The sequence below is a fragment of the Perissodus microlepis genome, chromosome 12 (genome assembly GCF_051167445.1).
Source record: "Perissodus microlepis isolate ML-2025 ecotype Zambia chromosome 12, ASM5116744v1, whole genome shotgun sequence".
Classification (NCBI taxonomy): domain Eukaryota; kingdom Metazoa; phylum Chordata; class Actinopteri; order Cichliformes; family Cichlidae; genus Perissodus; species Perissodus microlepis.
The window spans coordinates 25,755,841-25,776,066 of record NC_140472.1 but is presented as its reverse complement, the minus strand read 5'-3'; the positions used below and the strand labels follow the sequence as shown (position 1 = coordinate 25,776,066).

The window sequence follows — 20,226 nt, the reverse complement described above, 5'->3', positions numbered from 1 at the left end:
GTATGCCAAGGCCAGGTCAACGTAACACTGCAAACAAGATTTTAATTTTCTATGTGCCATCTTACCAGTCAACATACAGTACAGAAATTAATGCAGTCGTGTAAAAACATTCACTTCAACATTGAGATCTGGGCCGCAGGTACCTCCTTAGAGCACTCATATTTATTCTTGCTTGACTCTTCCACTCGTTAAAACTTAACTGATCAATTATAGTATTTAATTAATATGCTGTAGTTTGCCAACGTGACAGCTCAGACCTAAGTGGGCCCATGATGAGAAAGAATTAAGAATTAATAAGATTAAAAATCAGAAGCCATTAAAAGATGCCAGGACAGATTAGAGTGAGGATCATTTTAGAGCAGCAGTCAAAGGGATGTCAGCTGGTGCATTCATGTCTAGGGTGGGGTTAACCAGGAGTTAATAGCAGAGGCTTTAAAGGGGGTGTTATTGCTTTTTTCCTGCTAAATATTTTTTATTCTTGGACTATTAGAGTAGCTTTACATGATTTAAAGTTGCAAATTAGAGTTGCACCCATTGGTATCGGTCAACTACATTGCAAAGTACTGATTTTTGCAGCTTCCAATTTTCTTTCCAAGATTTATAAATGACACCAAAATCAACTTTTATTCAATGCTAATTATTTTTTTCATATTTTAATGAAATGAAATTAATAAACTTTACAATTTCCTCCAAACCTTAGTAAGTTACAGGTTTCTCCTCTTACATAAACAACTGAATATACTACATTTTGCTGCTGGAAGGAGGAACAAATAATTCTCTGAAAACAGGTTGCCCACCTTTACCTGACATTTTCTATCTTCCTAAACAGAAGAAGGTGGAACAGATTTAAATAACAAAACAAATGTCAGTTATTTTGATTATTTTATTTATGTTTGTGACGATACAATAGGACACCAACCCTTTACTCATTTTTCATTCGTCTCCCTAATTTTCCTCATAAATGCTTTTGATCCTTTGCTCATACCGAGGCTGCTGGCTCTAGCTTAAGCCACTTAACCTTTATTTGTTTCTATAAAAAATTCAGGTTCAGCTGAGTGAGGGTGATTTAACTTTCTGATTAGATTTGTTGTTATAAACATTTTCATGGTGGTCCACTCAGTGTTTACTTTGGACTTACTCACAGCGAAGAGCTTCCTTGCTGACAACATGTTAGTGTGTGGTTGTCAGTATTTGTCTGCGCCACTGTGGGGCATGCATCACAGATGCATGAAATGGACTGGTGCATGCGCCACTGTGGGGCATGCATCACAGATGCATGAAATGGACTGGTGCATAATTAGACATACGCAAAGCTGACCAGACCGAGAACATTAAACATTAGCTGGTCCATCGGTATTAAAAATAAATAAATAAAAATCTTTATTTGTTTTATATGTACTGCTCCTTGGTGCAACCCCTCAAATGTTCTCTTGCACGTCCTATTTAAGAAACTGAAAAAGAACTTCCTCACACCCCGAGTGGGTACCGGCTGTGCACTGCTAGAGCTACAAAACGAACCTTCAGCAGGCCACTGGTGTGAATGTCTTTGACCAAACAATCAAAAATAAACTTCTTGAGGTTGGCCTGAGGGACCTATCCGGTGCTTGCTGTCTGGCAATGTGAATCCCAACTGGAATTTGCTGTAGAATTCCAGAATACCACAACATGTGACAGACGTGAAAATGTCTGGAGAACATTATAATGCGTGTAACATCACTCAGCATGACCGGTTTGATGGCGGATCAATGATGGTTTGGGGAGGCAAATCCATGGAGTGACGCACAAACTCTACGCTGGGAATTGGAACCCAGGTCATTAAGTATCAGGTAGAAAATCCCATATCCCATCTGTTGTCTGATTAGGAGCAGGCCCCGACATTGTCAGGCATTCATTCAAACACAGGGAACACACTAACTACTGAGTACCATTTTAAGATCCTGCAATGAAATTCTAGCAAAAGTCTTTTTTTCCTCTCTTTGATTTTCTAGTTGTCTATCAATTTAGTTCTTTCATCAAAGAATATGTTATCCTAGTTTCTAACACCTCAGTCTATATCAAGATGGATATCGAGCCTGACTTTTTTCACATTGAGATCTGATGATTTCAAAGTCTTCCTTTAATTTTTTAAGCAGCGTACACATATGCTACAATAATTACAGTAATAACAGCTCATCTATCTGAAAAGGAGCTGCACACAGAGAAGATAACAGAATACATTTGTTTAAAATTCATCCTCCACACCTCCTAGAACAATTCAACTCTGAAATGAAACTCTTCAGATAGGGTTAAGATAGGCAGCACCAACAAATCATTTTAGATGATGGGAGAAACTGTAACTCCAGGGAAAAACACAAGAAAGTGTTCCCTAGATAGGTAAAAACCCATGGCACTGTTGTTGTGTATCAGAAATCAATGAGCTACACTGCTGTCCATGAGGGACGCAGGAAGAGTTTCTCCTTAAATCTCTATGCAGGTATCATTTTGATTTTCTGCAAAAGCTTGAAAAGATAAACTGTAAATTTTTCTATTAAACCACGGCAATGTCAAAGCAGCAGAGGAATCACACAGAAATGAACTGCATGTTTCTGCCAGAACAGCTTAAAGAACGTAAACTGAAATACACAAGGACAACATTAACACTCTTAATCTGACAAATGGAAAGGTTACTCTGAATGCTGTCAGAGCGCATTACGTATACTGAATTTAGCTGAACACCGCACTGATGGCAAAAAAGGATTGCATTTCACTGATAGCTAAATAATCAACAAGATTATAGTAGCTAACAATAACCTTAAAAAGTAACAATTACAGCATCACCTCAAACACAGAATTTGTAAAACTCACCTCTTGCAGTAGAAACTTGTTTACCGTGTTTGTTTTGAATGCTGTCACAGCTGAAATCCCCACAGCATACAAATTAGCTTTACAAGCCCCTCTACCCTGCAACAGTCCTTGTAATGCTGAACACTAACGTCATCAAGACGCACTTTTGCAGCTGTAACCGGCACTGGTAGCTAATTAGCCTAATAACCTGTCTATCAAATATCAAAGGTAACGCCCAGAAAATAGCAGTATTTCACATTTGGATATTTTTCTGTCAGTGGTAGTCTTTAGAGCCAGGATTTCCTTCTGCAAACAAAAATAACTATGTTGTAAACACACCGTGTGAACTATTCAGACAGCAACAAGTTACTGTAAGCTTGCGTCAAAATGGCAACATATATGTGGAAGTGGTGTCATTTGAATTACACTGAACAGGCAGCTGATCTACTGGGATTTTCCTGCACAACCATCTCTAGGGTTTATGGAGAATGGTCTGAAAAAGAGAAAATATCCAGTGAGCAGCAGTTCTCTGGGCAATGTAAGATGTCAGAAGAGAATAATCAGACTGTGTGGAAGTGGATGGAAAGGAGGAAGACAATAACTTAAACAACAACCTGTTATAACGAAGCTATGCAGAAGAGAATCTCTGAATGTACAACAGGTTGAACTTTGAGCCAAATGAGCGACAGCAGCAGAAGACCACACTGGGTACCACTCCGGTCAGCTAGGAACGGGAAATTGACACAGCTTTTCATCATGGTTGTCTGATCTGATGAGTCTCAATTTCGGCTGCACCATTTGGATGGTAGGCTCAGAGTTTGGTGTAAACACGAAAACATGGATCAATCCTGCCTTCTATCAACAGGCTGTCGGTGGTAGTGTAGTGATGTGGGGGCCCCATGGTACCCACTCAGCGTAGTTTAAACCCCACCGCTTATCTGAGTATTGTTGCTGATCATGTCCATCCCTTTATGACCACATGGTACCCATCTTCTGATAGCCACTTCAAGCAGGATAACGAGCCATATCTCAAAGCTCAAATCTTCCCAAACTGGATTCTTGAACATGACAATGACTTCACTCTACCCAAATTGCCTCCACGGTCATCAGATATCAGTCCAATAAAGCACCATAGGGATGTGATAGAATGTTAGATTCACATTATGGACGTGCAGCAAACAAATGTGCACTGTGTGATGCTGTCATGTCAACATGGACTAAAAGCTGTGAATGCCTTGTTGAATCTATGCCGCTATCACACTGGGGATTCACTGGTGAAAATGAGATGTTACAGAGTGCCGATGTAATAAAACGGCATCGATATGAGCCAAAATGATTGTGGGCATGAGTAGTTATTAAATTATGTTGCCATTGTGACTCCTTCATGAAACCACTCATATGGGCTAGAGTCCTCACAAACCAAAAAACTGAGAAGCTTGTTGTGTATTTGTCCAGAGCCGTTCGATAAATCAGGCTGAAATGATCAAATCAAAGACCAAAATGTCCATTTGTGAAATCTGACTGGGCTTCAAACAACTAAGTATGAAAAAAACCCCACTGACAACATGAAGCAAGTGGGTCTCAGGATAAAGGTTTCTCAATTTCGAGGGAGCGATTGAGGTGGCTAACAATTAAAGAACAGGATACAGGTAATTGTTATACAACAGATGAGTAAATACATTTGAGTTACCTAGGCAACCAGAGCCTAAAATGTCCACTAGTGACCAAAGCGATGTGCAACAAACTAATCACTTCCTGTGTGGATACAGCTTCAGGCTCTGAAGTCCATGCAAATTTGTTACGTATAAAACTGGAGAGTGATAAACAAATATCTCTTCTCAGCCTCCAGGTGGATGCAGGTGGTGGAGAGCAGCACTGACGTGTCAGAGGCAGAGATGAGAAAGTCTGCAGGTTAAATAGACTGCCAAATTGGGAAGGTGTGTTTGATAAATGACATGAGCAGAGTGAGCCACGAGAGTATTTATGATGCAGGCTTTGCCAGTGCATGTAAAGTGGGATTTTTGTCAGTGAGCAGAACTACTCTCAGCTGATCCCTTATTCACAAGGGGTCACCACAGCAGGTAGCCTCACATCTTTGATTTGGGAATTTAACACCAGACGCCCTCCTTGTTTCAACCTGCAAGGGATTTGCGTCTCCTCCTAGAACTGAACCAGGGATGTTTTGCTTGTTAGGCAAATGTGTGGAAACTACTACACGATCAAGCCAGAAGAAAATATTAAGGATTTTCATCAGTAAGCATCACTGTACACTGTAGCGGAGCTGCAGATTAATAACTGAAAATTGGGGTTATCACAGAGAACTTCCAGAAACAAATGCCTGACAGCTTATTTCCCAGTCCCTGGTCATTGAGGATGCTATTTCGGCTAATATATATATATATATATATATATATATATATATATAGTATATATTTGTATAAAGAACAAGCTCTGAGTACAAGATCCATAGAGGCTGGGGTCTATCACACCAGGCAAGACCCCAGGTGCAGGCTGTGTAAAGATGCCCCAGAGACAATCCAGCACATAACAGCAGGGTGCAAGATGCTAGCAGGCAAGGCATACATGGAACGCCATAACCAAGTGGCCGGCATAGTGTACAGGAACATCTGTGCCGAGTATAACCTGGAAGTCCCGAGGTCAAAATGGGAGATGCCCCCAAGGGTGGTGGAGAATGACCGAGCTAAGATCCTGTGGGACTTCCAGATACAGACGGACAAAATGGTGGTGGCTAACCAACCGGACATAGTGGTGGTAGACAAACAGAAGAAGACGGCCGTAGTGACCGATGTAGCGGTTCCGAATGACAGCAATATCAGGAAGAAGGAACACGAGAAGCTGGAGAAATACCAAGGGCTCAGAGAAGAGCTCGAGAGGATGTGGAGGGTGAAGGTAACGGTGGTCCCCGTGGTAATCGGAGCACTAGGTGCGGTGACTCCCAAGCTAGGCGAGTGGCTCCAGCAGATCCCGGGAATAACATCGGAGATCTCTGTCCAGAAGAGCGCAGTCCTAGGAACAGCTAAGATACTGCGCAGGACCCTCAAGCTCCCAGGCCTCTGGTAGAGGACCCAAGCTTGAAGGATAAACCGCCCGCAGGGGCGTGGTGGGTGTTTATATTTGTCATACTTTCTTTTATCCATAACAATCCCGACTTGGAAATGTCTCATCAAATTCCACAATCCTTCATACAGAAACCCCATAAACTGCTGCAGAGTTTCATTGTTATGCTGTCTTGAATGGGATGGAAAATCACCAGCACCGCCTTAAACAGAAGAGCTACATATCACCACTGGTCCACTCATATACTGACTAACCCCCAACAATGACCAATTACTTTGTTCCAGTATTTGGTGTGAAATAATCTATAGACAATATGTGACTATAATAACTGTGACAAATGTTTTCAGCAGGCAGACAATGAGCCCTCCTATTATAAAGAAAATTCAATTTGAGCAAGGTTTTATTAAGGAAAGAACAAGTTTAAAAATCCAGTGCTGCATAAAGTACTTAGTGATAACATTACCCGCATGTCTTTGACATGTATGAGCCTTCTTCAACAAACCACCAGGGAGCTGGGATTCTGCTGAGCAGGCAGATAGATTACGCAGCTGGGACAGCATTGTGATAGTCTTGTATTTACAGTCTACAAGAAACCCAGGCTGTCCAAAAAAGAATGCTAATATGGTAAATATACACAACTATTCAATCGAAGGTGTGAGCTGTCTAACTGCTTCACTGCGCGCACACACACACAGAAAATCAATCTGTGAATCAGTAGCTCTGCGTCACGGAGCCAGAGAGCATCATCGATTTCCCAGAACAAAAGGAATTCTATAACTTTACACTGTGCTCTCTTTCCACCTACAACCACACTGTTTTCACTTTAATGATATAGTGCACGTAGATAATCCTTACAGAAACATTCTGACAGCTATCAATCAAATAAAACTGTTTAATCAGAGTTGTGTATCTGTAACTAATAGCACTACAGCTGGATTAGCTATGACCTTTTTTCATATTTGTTCATCTAAGTCAGAATTCGAACATGTGGTATAATTTATAATATATTAGTGCAAGAATTACTCCCAAAATTAATTTAGAAAACCACATAATCCACTTTTTATGGGAAGATTAGCTCCTCCACACCCTTATCATATACAAAGACAGCTCCTAAATGTGTGACAAAGTCTTTAAATGTGCTGTATCAAACAGCAGCTTTTCAAAAAATTTCACACAATTATTTGTTATCTTGTACTTGTCAATCAATTACCTGTCTTTTGCCAGCATGGAAATCTTTTCATCTTGTGTGATTCACTGAGCGCTATAGATGAGGTATTTAAAAAAAAAAAAAAAATTATTTTTAAAAAAGTACATTAGCAACTTCTGCATTTTCCAAATAAGAGAACTAAACTTTACAACAATCAGTGCAGCTCAATTGGAAATTCTGCGCTGCAAAAATAACTTGAAAATTTAAATTGGCTACCGTTTAGCCAGTTACTTTTGTTTAGCAGTGTGACTTCTACACATCAATCAAATCAACCCTCACAGGTGATTTCAAATAAAAAAAATCCAGTTTTCAGTTGATAATCAAATTGTGCAGCATGTAGTAGGATATGCAGCAGCAGACATCAACATTTTCATTTTACATACTTTAAAATGTAACATGTGGGAAACGTTCAATTATAAAATATATGAAACATGATCTCAGATACACTGACCGCAACACTAATGTGATGCATCAGATAATTCTCTTTTTATGGGAAGACTAGCTCCTCGGCAGCCTTATCATAGAGAAAGACGGCTCCTAAATGTGTGACAAAGGCTTTAATTCTGCCGTAATTAACAAAAGCTACAGTTTTGTTAGTTACTGGCTAATACCAGTCAACAAGGTAAATATGGGCAGGTAAAGCTGCTGATAATTTGGTGCATCTACTGGTGCCTATTACTCACATTTATTTTATTTTCTTGTAGCACAAAGCTACTAATTCATAAGCAGCAGGTGGCATTTTGTCTGGAAAACACTTTTAGTGAGAATTATGCTATTCGTGGTTTGAAACAAAGCCACTCCTCTGTATTAAGTCTGGTATCATTTGATTATCAATTCAACTTTCTGCAACATCACTGTGAGGTATAATTAATCACAACAACTTGTGTTGTTGCTTTGGAACATCCTGCCAACTGGGAATTTGCACATACTAACATTAAGGAAGATAAATTAGTTAAACTGCTGTGCTAGGCACATGAGGCGTAGATAAAATGAACTACACAATCCAAGGCCACTAAAAAGACTAATGACTAGTATATAAAGAAATACTACCTTAAAGATTCTATTCTTCTTTCGGCTGCTCCATTAGGCATCACTACACTGGATCATCCACCCACATCTCACTGCAGCATCCTCCTCTATCACACCAACCGTCTTGCATGTGCTCCTTCACCTTCTCTAAGGTCTTCCCTCTTGCCTGGCAGCTCAATATTAAATATCCTTTAAACAATATATTCACCATCCTCTGCATGTGTCTAAAACACTTAAACCTTGCCTCTCTCTAACTCTGTCTCCATACTACTCAACTCAGCTGTCCTCTAATATGATTTTCCAGTCATGTCCACCCCGGTCACTCCTAATGACAATCTTAACATCTTCAGCTCTGGCTTCTCTTTTGGCAGTGTTTCCAAACGATACCTAATAGCAGGTCTCACTGCTATCTCGTATACCTTCCCCTGTCACTCTTGCTGCTATCCTCCTGTGAAAAATCATTCCTGTCACTCATCTCGATCCACTCCACCCTGCTCACACTCTCTTCTTTACCTCTCTTTTGCCCTGTTTGTTGTTTAGGATGGTTGACTCTAGGTATTTAACTCATCCACCTTCACTACCTCTGCTCCTTGCACGCTTTCCACCCATCTCCCTCTGTATTCTATCTTGCTTCTACTGACCTTCATTTGTTTGCTCTCTGGAGCATACCTCCACCTCTCCAGGCTCTCTTCTACCTGCTCCCTACTCTCACTACAGACTGTGAACATCATAGTCCACAGAGACACATGCCTGACTTCATCTGTTAACCTGTCCATCACCACTGCAAACAAGAAGGCGCCCAGTGGATCCCTGATATAATTCTCTCTCAGATTACCTCTCTCCTCTCTTGGCACCTTACCATATGCTTTCTCTAGATCCACAAGTGATCAAATTTACCTCATTATAGCTAAGCAAAAATTACAGCTGGATAGCCCTTTTTAATGAAGACATTCTGATGTGTTACTGTTTGACAAGTATTTATGTAATAATAACACATATAGGACTGGTACGAGTGTAAATAACAAAATAAAAGCATGCCATCACACTGTCACTGCTTGAATTGAACAAAGCCACATGTACCTGTGTTCTTGCTACAGATGGAAAGAGAAAACGTCTATTATAAAAAAGACCCATTGCCACTGACACGTGAGCTGATAATTTGGGTACAGTTTCAAAGACAATTTAATCACCGGAATATCTCCGATGGTGAAATGATATTTTTCTTGCCTTTGAATGACCCCACTCGACAGGCCCAGGCAGAATGATAAAAAAGACATGTGAGAGGCGAAATAAGAACAAATTGCTGTGACTTTTGATGTTCTTTCATAAAAACAACATTAAAGCATGCACAAAACTGTACAAGATATGACTGAGGGAAAACAGGTGGGGGGAGGAAGATAGGCTTGGAAAAACAGAGATCAGATTGTTTTCGACTAAAAGGATTTGATGATAATTACACTGATCAACGTGTTTTTGACTAATAGGATCTGATGATAATTATACGGATCACTGAGCTGTTTCTAACAGATACTGTCAGATAAAAAGGTTTCCACTTCGCAGTGGATTCACAAAAAAGGAGTACTAATTACACATCAGATACCCGTCATCTCTCTCTGTTCACACCTTCACATTTTCCCCTATATCATACCTTTAAACAGCTTTTCATTGCTCCCTGACAGCCATGCAGTTTAATTAACTACAGTGGAGTATGAGACACCTGGGCAGACGTGCAAGGTGGGAAAAGACTGAGGCAGACTAAGAGGCCAGATACCTGCAAGCATTCCTCATCCTATTCTTAAAACATGCAGATTCAAGTCTGGGGCCATATTAACCCCTCTGCTCTCAAAAACGTTCAAAATTTGTGTAAATAAAAAAAGAAAAACTTCAAAAACAGAGATTAGGAGACATCTTCTTTAAACATCATACTGCAACCTGATTTCTTATGCAACTGGCCTGCCTGGTAATTGATTCGTGAACTGAAGACTTGACAGCTTTTATGCAATAATTGAGAATTAACTGTGTAAAATGTGTTGATGCAAAGTCAAACATGAGAAGTCTTTAGTGGCTGCACTGATAATGAACAATGTAAGCTTGTTTGATCAACACCAACTGCCTGATAACACCCACTTCATATTAAGTTTACATTAACTTCAAACAAACACCCAGAGTTGCCCTGCTTCTATGGCAACAACAGACCACACAATGTGTGGTGAAAATAAGAAAGGAAGAACATACTGATCATATTGAAAGCCAAACAGTGTGTATGCCTATGAACCCTATGGTACTGTGAGTACAAATCCCTCAGCAGCTATAAATATCTCACAAGAGGCAGTCACTGAGGCAGGAACACTGAGTGACCATGTTACTTCCACACAGAAACAGAAAGCAAAGGACAGATTCATAATGAGAGGGACCCACTGAAGTCACATTTTTAACTTCTCCAACATAAGTCATTTTCTTGAGCGATTTTGCTGCTTGACCTTCTGCATTACAGAGAGACGTACAGCATGGTGGATTAAAATAGTGACAAGCGGCGCACTACTTTAAGCTCTTTTAAAACTCATCACAGCTGTGAATAATTTGAGTTTAAGGGCAGCTAAGATAGCACTGAGCTCCACCACATTTTAGCATGGAGCAGTAACTCAGTGACAACTAAATATTGAAAACAAACCTTGTTTTTGCATATAACAGTAAAACAAAACCCAAACAAATATTATAATTATCTTTAATACTAGACTGAGAATGCACAGTTAAAAATAAAACCATGTTTTCCTTTTTTTCTCTCTTCCTAATTCTTTAAAATTCTATTTTTCTACCAGTGTTTCAGACCTCTGTGTAAAACTGCCAACTTTATCGAACGTATATTAAATGAATGAATTTGAAAGCACTACTTCAAATCAATTTTTTTTAAATTTGAGCTTACTTAGACTGCAACCACTCTCAGACACATTAGCAAAGGTGTACAAATAATTTATAAATTTATAAAGACTGACAACACATTGCAATCAATAGGTGTCAGTCTGTGCCGATGAGTGCAACTGATGGGAAACATGTCAACACGGGACTGTAGTTGGCAACTGGTTGCCAACTGGTTGTATTCTGGTTATTTTCCTATGTAAAACCAACACTGCAATGTCCTTATGATCATTTTGCAGTTAAATTGCTGTCCTGCAGCAATTTCATCACTAGTTGTGGAGGAATATTAGTTTCAAATCTATGAAACCATCTTTGGCTGGACTCTGCATGTAAATACTTAATATACATTTCCATTTAACATGAATTTCTGTGTATATAGGGAACAACAAATTTTCAACAGATGACAACAGATTTGCAATTTTTTTCTTATAAATCACAGTTACTCACTGTATTATCGCATACAAATTACAGATAATTACCAACACTGCAACTAGAATTTGCCAGCAGACTGATTCTATTCGCCATTTTATCAGCGTCTTTGGTCTTCACGCACAAAAGTCCTTTTGAAGGTAGCAGTTAAAAAAGATATTTTAAAAGGCAACAAGATAACAAGTTAATTCCACACAGTTGCAGTTAATTTGGCAGTACAGCAGTCTCCAACCACTGTTTCCATAAATGTTGATGATTAACATCACAGAGCAAAGCAAATGCAAACAACGTCCATCACATCTGGAAAGGCCTAAGCAAATTTCTCCTGTTTCCACAAAACTCAAAGTTACTCATTTTGTAAGTTTTGAAAAACATGCAGGGGAGTCTTTGAGGTAGTCATTGCCTGGTACAATCTTTTTTCAGTTTAGTGACGACGTGTATAATTCAATAACCGAGTCATTAGTCAAACACGCAGCCGGGTAAACACTTGACCTGGGTGTTATGAGTGTGTTCAATTGTCGCGCACAACTAAAACATCCATAATCCCTCTGTAGGCTTAAAAGCATCGATCACACGTACACACATGTTCAGAGTTTTAGTGCCCAAGTAGATGTGATAAGATGTGGTAGATGTAGCAGGGTGTTTACACTATGATGTACATTTAAATGAATGGATGCTTTAAGAATCAGAGTTCAGCAGATGTGCAGGGACATCTTTGAGAGAGAGTGTGGAGACACACACACACACACACACACACATTGTGTTCTTCAGTGATGTCTGACCTACAGCTGAAAAATGTCAGAGAAGAGAGGTGTGTAATTATCTATATTTGTATTCACGGTCACAGCAGTTGTACTGAAGGTGTACAAAAAAGGTTGACAGCAATGTTAAATTAGAAAAGAAACAGGACAATATGGACCTGCACAAAGCTCAAACACATTGCATACAAGCTATTTCACTTGGTTAAACAGTAATTCGTTTTAAGAGAGAATAATTGAGTTGCACTGAAGTGAAATGATAAGGTACTGAAGGCAGAGATCACAGCAGGGTCACTGAATTTCACTGAAACACATCAGATATGGCACGTGAACTGAAGTGTAAAGCGTTCACGTGCCAACCCAAAACTACTGAAGAAAAACCGTTATATAACCAGCATCCACAGCCATGTTTTTGGTTGGGTTTTTTTCAGCTGTAATGAATAAATGCCATAGTAACTATATACATACACATTAAAGTTAATGTATGTGTATCGCACTTTTCGTACAGTGGTTGCAGCTCAGGGTGCACTAAAAGAAGCACATAGTAAAACAGCAGCAAGAGCAAAACAAAACCCATAATAAAAGTTGACATAAGTAAAAAATTAAAGTGTAGCTATAGGTTTTGTGAAAGTAGTTATCTGAAGACCACTTTGTAAAATGTATGTTGTTACTTTGGCTTTTAAAAAGTGCTTACAATGCAATAAACACTGGGGCTGAGTCCTGTGGCATTTTTATGAGTCTGCCAGTGAGAGAAGCACTGAACTATCAGAGGCCACAGGCTAGGATATCTGCTTGGGTGGGCTTTACTAGGTCTACAGAGCAGGTTAAGGCTAAGCGGCGTAATGTTTTGCAAACCATTAACTCTAATAGCAATTGGGGACCTGTGCAGAAAAAGGTAAAATTCACTGCTCAGACCTTCTTATACTTAGGACACTGTGGCTAAATAAGGTTTAGTTTAGTGCAATGCTTTGGAAACTGCCCCATTCCCTATATTTTTATAAGGATCTAGCAGACACTTTAGTCAAAGGTCAACATCCATATATCCTCTTCAACTTATACAATTCAGGATCATGGTGGGTGCTGGAGCCTATCCTGGCTGTCACTGGGTTAGAGGTGGAGAACAGCCTGAACAGGACGCCAGTTTATTGAAGGACTAACATGCAGAGACAAGACAACCATTTACAAGTATGGCCAACTAAATGTCAGCAGTTAACCTAACATGCATGTTTTTCATCTGCTGGAGAAAGCTGGAGAGCCAAAAATCCAGCCCCAGCTGACTGATGGAGTCGAACCCTCTTTGTATTCTTGTTGTGAGTCGACAACATTAACCATCTGGCCAGTTCACAACAATCCACCATCTCAGATGCCTGTCCAGTCAAGATCCCCTCAATTCACAGCGATTTGGCATTATATAAATAAAATCAATACTGTGCACAGCAGCTCACAACTAGGCTTAATTTCGTGTCTAGGAAAGTAGCCATCTTTAAATGATATTTTTAACTTTTGGTTTTAGTTTTTTTTATTATCCTAGTGTAAAACGCTACACGTCAGTTTGACATTGATTTCATACGGCTGATGTGTGCATGATTTGCATCTTTAAGTTCTAGGTGCCCTCCGTTGATAACAGATTCAGGACAACTGTGAATTACGTGGGCTGGGCCTATTTAAGTGGCCTCCTTCACAGCTCGCCCTCTTGGCTTCTTGATCTCCCGCCCTCCTCATCCATCACACAGGACCTTTATTTTCTTAATAAATGGTGGTAATTAGAATCTAAACCTGTGTTGCATCCCTCCTTGTGTTGTGCCCTTTCAAGCCAGCTTTAACAGAAGTCTATGGAGCAAGCAAAAAAAAAATACAGGGAGATTCACTAATGCACTAACTTTTTTTGGATTCACGGGCCTGGTAGGAAGTACATCCAGAAATCAGAACCCTTGGGCCCACAGTTACATAAATTTGGCCCCAAAGAGGCACACTGACTTAAAAAAAAAAGGTAAGGGAAGAGCCAGCCACTGAATAACTGATGTGAAAAATCGTTACAGGTTACAATATAACTGACATAAAAAAAAAAAAAAAAAAAATCTAAATTAGCCCACACTGTGCCAGCTGTCTAAAAGTCGAGGAGAATGACTCATTGTAGTCATTCACCTGGAGATTCTTTTGCCTAATGATGCCCCTTTTTGACTTTTTGAGTTTTGTTCTATTTTCCTTCTAGGACACTGTACCGGAGTGGACCGAGATGATTCCGGGGACAAGTTGTGCACATATGTGCTCTAGAAAAGCTCTTTTCAGTGAGAAAGAAGACAAAATTTACCAGTTTTTACAGGGTGATCTATTACTTATCAAACAGTCTCTTTAAATGCAAACTACATTATGAAGAAAAATATAATAAATATTTAACCATATTCAGCATTAAGTAAATTCCCTGATTAGGGAATTCTGACATAAAACTAATGATAATTTTCTGAAGACGAAACAGGACAACAGAGTCTTTGCAACTGCCCTGACTGACAATCTAGCTTTTTATTTTTGTGTTTGCAGTCATCTATTTGAGATTTAAAGAAGCTTTCTTGGACTGAAGGCCTTTCCACACATAACACATTATGTCCTTAATACCCATCATATTGAAATAAATTAAAATTACTTACATAAGCCGTTACCACGAAACACTTTTGCCCCAGGTTACACATTCTGTACAGCATATGACAACTTTCCCTTCTTTCTTTAGGTGTTTGCAACATTAAACGTTGCCTCTTTTGTGTGTATGTACTAACCACCAAAAGGGTAATGTGAATGTGCATGCAATCCTGCCACATGGCTTGGAAGACTTCTGAGAAAAAAAGATAGAAGGCAATTTATTAAGGTCTCATGATTGCATCTCTAACAGTGGATAAACTAATACAATAAGTGCTGAGGGCTTTGTGGTTATATGCCATAGTGAGAGAAGGAGACATGTGAGGGTGGGCTCAACTGGAGCCCAAAAGCGTGAATTTTCTATGTTAATCTTGCCCTCTTTCACTTTTTCATCCTCACTGTGGAAGATTGGTTTCAGCAAAACACTGGTGTTACTGTTTGCCTTCTTGCCAGCCTTTATCACATCTTTGCAAAGTGAAAAATACCAAACCTTCCTGTAAGGCTTGATCTCAAAACAACGTACAAGTTATTTGACTCTTACGAAACAACACCCAAGAAAAATGTTTTCACTCCAGAGGCAAGTGAACAGAGAAGCAAAGTGAGAAGATGTGAGGTAGGAGGAAGCTAATACTCTTCTTTTTTGTTAACAAAGATTAAAAAATTGATTTTAGTTTTTAGAGAAGCTTGATAACACTGCCTGCTACTATGACTTTTAACATGTCTGGGTTCCTGTCCAACATCAAAATGTTTTCTCTGTAAAACATTGGTAATTTTGCTTTTAGCATAATATGTGGAACAAACAAAAGCAAAGATAGAAACTTATTTAAAACCATGTCAGATTAAGGCAAGGACACAAAACAAGCTGTTTTTGTTGTTGCTGCAGAAAGGTTAATATAGCCTATCTGCCCCCAAGGTTTCATTGAGCATTTATAGTAGACGTTTCCTGCATGAACAAAATGTCATGAGGAACTGTAACATTTTCATGAAATGCAATATCAGGCTTATTAAGCTGCAGGGAAAACAAGCACTGGCACTACGCCACACAGCAGGCCACTTATTTAATAAGTGAAGCCATTGTTTAAATTGTCATCTAGTAACTACACTGATAACAACATGTGTTAGGATGAGTCTGATTAAACTCAGCAGGTAATTGACCAAATGATGACATTGTACCCAATAATTAGCCAAAGTAGTACATCTAGTTTGTTTTATCAAAAAAAATGATAAAACATTTAGACGTATATCACTCTCCTTCAACCCATCCACATAAATCCCTCAAAGAAATACCTGAAATCTGAAACAGACTTGTGCCATTTCTAACTGACCTTAATTATCCACAGTTAATGAACCTAACATTTTACTGAATCCTTATTTTAAATACATTGCTGTATAAATGTATTACCCTTCTCATCTAAAACCACATAAAGTTCTAAAATATTACAACTCTAATATTTTACTTTCTATCAATAAACTGCAGCTATTCAAAGGATCAGAACGTACAGTACTGAGTGGAAGACAATAAATTAACCGACATAAACATAATTTAGCTAGCTTAATTGATTTTCACGATTTTGGTTTGCTGATTGAATGCTGTTAGACAGGTTTAGGTTTTTTTAATACCAAATACAGATTTATAAGGATAACAAGCTCACAATATTGATTCCATGAATAAAAAGGTGAACTGAAACTGTACTGACACCAGTTGACAACTGATCCAAGGTACAATTTGATAAAATGCTGGTTACAAAGCAAGATTACAGAGTAGGGTGCATGTCGCTGTTAAATAACTTTTTGTAAAGAGTTGGTGTCTTAAAGAAAACATATTAATCAAAATCAAGACATTTTCTTTTCCTTGGATATAAATATAGACACTGTGGTGTAGAACTCAACACCCTCTCCTCACCTAGCCTCGGGTGGTCACTAGTGGATAAAAGATGAAAAGAAACACAATTCTACTTCAAGCCATCGATCTAAATCCATCAATTAAAGCAACATCTAAAATTGTTAAAGTGTGTTTGCAGCCTTCAGAAAATGTCTAATTATTTTCTGAATCGGCACAAAATGTGCCAAATTTCTTTCAAAAGGCAACATCAACAACTGTCAACACATAGAAAGTAACAGCAACTGTAACTCAGTGCTAACTGGCCTTAATTCTCCTCATTTACTGAGACTGAGTTTTCAGTGTTTTTAACTACTGGGTTAAGAACACTGTGGTTTACAAGCTAATAATATTGACATGAATAAAAAGGTGAACTAAAACACTTTGAGTTAACACCAGCTGACAATTGATCTAAGTCACCATTTAACAAAATTGAATAATTTTACATAGTAAGATGCATGTCAGTGTCAATATTTTTTAGTAAAAACACGGTCTCTTGGACAAACACTTAACCAAAACATGTTTCTGTGATGCTGTAATGTAAATAAAGGTTCCATATAGAGCTGGGCGATATAAGATTTTTTCATATCACGATATGTTTTTTTCATTTCAGGCGATAACGATATATATCACGATATAAGCCAAATAACTATATTTGTAAGATTTAAATGTGCCGTTGCTCACAAGTAAAATGTGAAATAATCAGCAGCTTGTTTTGATTTAAATATTTATTTCCCATAAGTTCAACAGGGTAGATGTACTTAAGGAACATGAGACTTTTTCAGATAAATAAAGGCAAATATTGCAAACTACACAAAAGGCAGCCGCTAAAGCGTTTAAGTTTCAAAATAGAACAAACAAAACAGACTACTAAATTGTCAATTCCACTTAGAAACAAAATATTAATTCTAAAAATAAATCTTAGTTTGTTTTACAGAAGAACAGACAAAATCGACTAACTTTTGTCAATATCAAATAAACTGAGAACTAAAAGTAAATTCTCAATCTCTCCTTGTTGTATAGCTTAGCTTTTCAAACAGTTTTAACAGTTACTTTAGTCTGACGAAAGCCGAATGACGAATTAGCGCTTTCAGTCAGAGATTGAGCATGCACCGGTTTATTGTATTTCCAGACTTGCTTTCGGCACAATTTACAGTGCGCGCTACTCTGTTTTTTGTCAGACTTGAAAAAGCCGAAATACCGTCACACTACGGAACTTCTATGGCTCTTCCGTTCGACAATCTCTCCGGTGTTCTGACAAAATGTCCTACTTTGGCAAAACGTCCTACCCTAAGTAGTTTATGCACATTTCTGCTGTCACAGAGTAATTCCAGCACAAATGTAAGTAGGTATGACGGTTTGCCACTTAACTTTGCCCGTCAGAGTATGCTTGTAGCTCACATTCATAAAGGTAGCATGGTTTGACACGTATTTATACCCGTCAGAGTATGTTTCTAGCCCTTATTAACAAAGGTAAGATGATTTGCCACTGAATTCTAGCTGTAAAATTACACTTCTAGCTCATATTCACAAAGGTAGGATGGTTCGCCACTTAATTTTCGCTGTTAAAGTATGCTTGTACATCACATTTACAAAGGTAGGACGGTTTGGCACATAATTTTACCCGTCAGAGTATGTTTGTAGCTTATATTCACAAAGGTAGGACGGTTTGCCACTGAATTTCGTGTTGTGCGCATGCGTAGAAACAACGGGTAGGATGGTTTGTCAGGTAGGATGGATTCCAAGAACACCTGCATTGGAACCATCATCTGTTTTCTCTTCGGTAACCTTCGGTCACACTCTCGGTTGATTTTTCTCTAGTCAGCACACTCATTTCCTCCATTACCCGGGCGGCACGGCGGCTGGCTGCTTTCCAAACAAATACACATGTGCGGCTTGGCACTTGTGCTGTACGTAACAAGTCACGTGACGTGATGCTGCGGCTGTGATTGGTTCGGCTCTGCGCTAGTTAATTTGGATTGGCTGTTCTTCTTTTTTTTTTTTTTTTAAGAGGGCAAGAGAGATGAGGCCTATCGCAATAGTTTAACTTTTCTATTGAGAAAAAGTTATTTCGCAGTACATATCGTTATCGTTCTATCGCCCAGCTCTAGGTCCATAGTGTATAGATTTCTTTCACGGCAGATATTCCCAGTTTCAGACAGATAAGAGACAAACCAAGCCTCAGGGTCCCAAACTAGTGTACTCCTGGTGCAGATCCAAACCCCGGATAAATAGAAGGATTGCATCAGGACGGACATCCAGTATAAAATCTGTGCCAAATCAAACATGCGGATCTGCTGTGGAAGCCCTTTGGGAAATATTGAGTAAATACAACTTTTATTTACAATGGAAAATAAAGAGAAGAACAGTGAAGCAAATGCTGAGCAGTGCAACAACTTTATCTGGCGGACAGAAGAGTACCATTTATGCCTAAAACCCCCCGAGGCTCCAACCGGAAACAGGGACATTTAGTCTTGTATTCATTTAATTTAGCACTAGTCCTAATCATGTGGCACAAACCAAACATCTGAGCTTTGGTGCTACTGCGGAGTTCATTTCACACTTCACGGTTAATGTTCACATACAGAAAAAAAATGATTTGTTCTAACATAACTTGCAATTACAGTCTTCTTAAACTCAACAAAATAGTATTGTAGTAAACTAGTGCTGTTATTCTTTGTTCCTTTTGTTAAACTTCGTAATAGTTTAGTTTTTCTGTTTATACATTTGCAAAACCACGATCATGGCATCAGTTCGCTAGTAACGAATAATAATAATAATAACCAAAAGAGCAGCTGACAACCACGGGTCATTGGGGAAAATGTGTATTCCAGACAGATTGGCAAGTAGTTTCTGGATATTTTGGCTATAAAATATAATAGGAAAGGAGGTATACAATGCTGCAAAGAAAGAAAAAAAATAACTTGTTAGATATTTGGTTACAGACAGATTTCTGTGGTCGCCATTACAAATCATTACAAATTATTACAAATAATTACGATGGATAAACTTGCAGGAGTTATTTTGCGGTTTTGAGTTAGATTTTTCCGATATTTGGGATGTGTATAAACTAGGGGTGCAACAATACTCGTATCGATATTGAACCGTTCGATACAGTGCTTTCGGTTCGGTACGCATATGTATCGAACAATACAAAATTTAAAATTTATTTTATCAACTTTCCTTCTGACGATGCTGTCTGTGTTGAGCGCTCAGTGGATCTGCGCTCGACAGTGCAGCCTAGGCGGAGTAGTCGAACGCAGATTCACTGAGCGCAGGGCAAGCTAGTGAGACAGAAGTTAAGCTCTCCTTGCAACATGGCAAACTGAACCTCCCCCACCCTCATTCAGATGTGGCGTTTGGAACTATTTTGGTTTTCATGTGACGTATGACCCTGAAGGTAAGCGCGTCATGGACTAAAGTAAAACAGTATGTTGGATATGCCACGCAATGCTCAATTACATTGGTGGGAACTA

At 38.9% G+C, this 20,226-nt stretch overlaps 1 protein-coding gene across 5 annotated transcripts in view; it reads right to left on the bottom strand.

Moving 5' to 3' along the window:
• The window catches only part of gpat2 (glycerol-3-phosphate acyltransferase 2, mitochondrial), a 180,133-nt gene that overhangs the window by 44,382 nt on the left and 115,525 nt on the right, over positions 1-20,226 (bottom strand). Inside the window, exon 1 of one of the 5 annotated variants that reach the window (XM_084945548.1) lies at positions 2,845-2,947. The exons of the other annotated variants lie outside the window; for them this stretch is intronic. The gene's annotated coding sequence lies outside the window, so the exon portion shown is untranslated. Of the gene's footprint in view, positions 1-2,844; positions 2,948-20,226 lie in introns of those variants that run through there. 5 annotated transcript variants of the gene reach the window in all.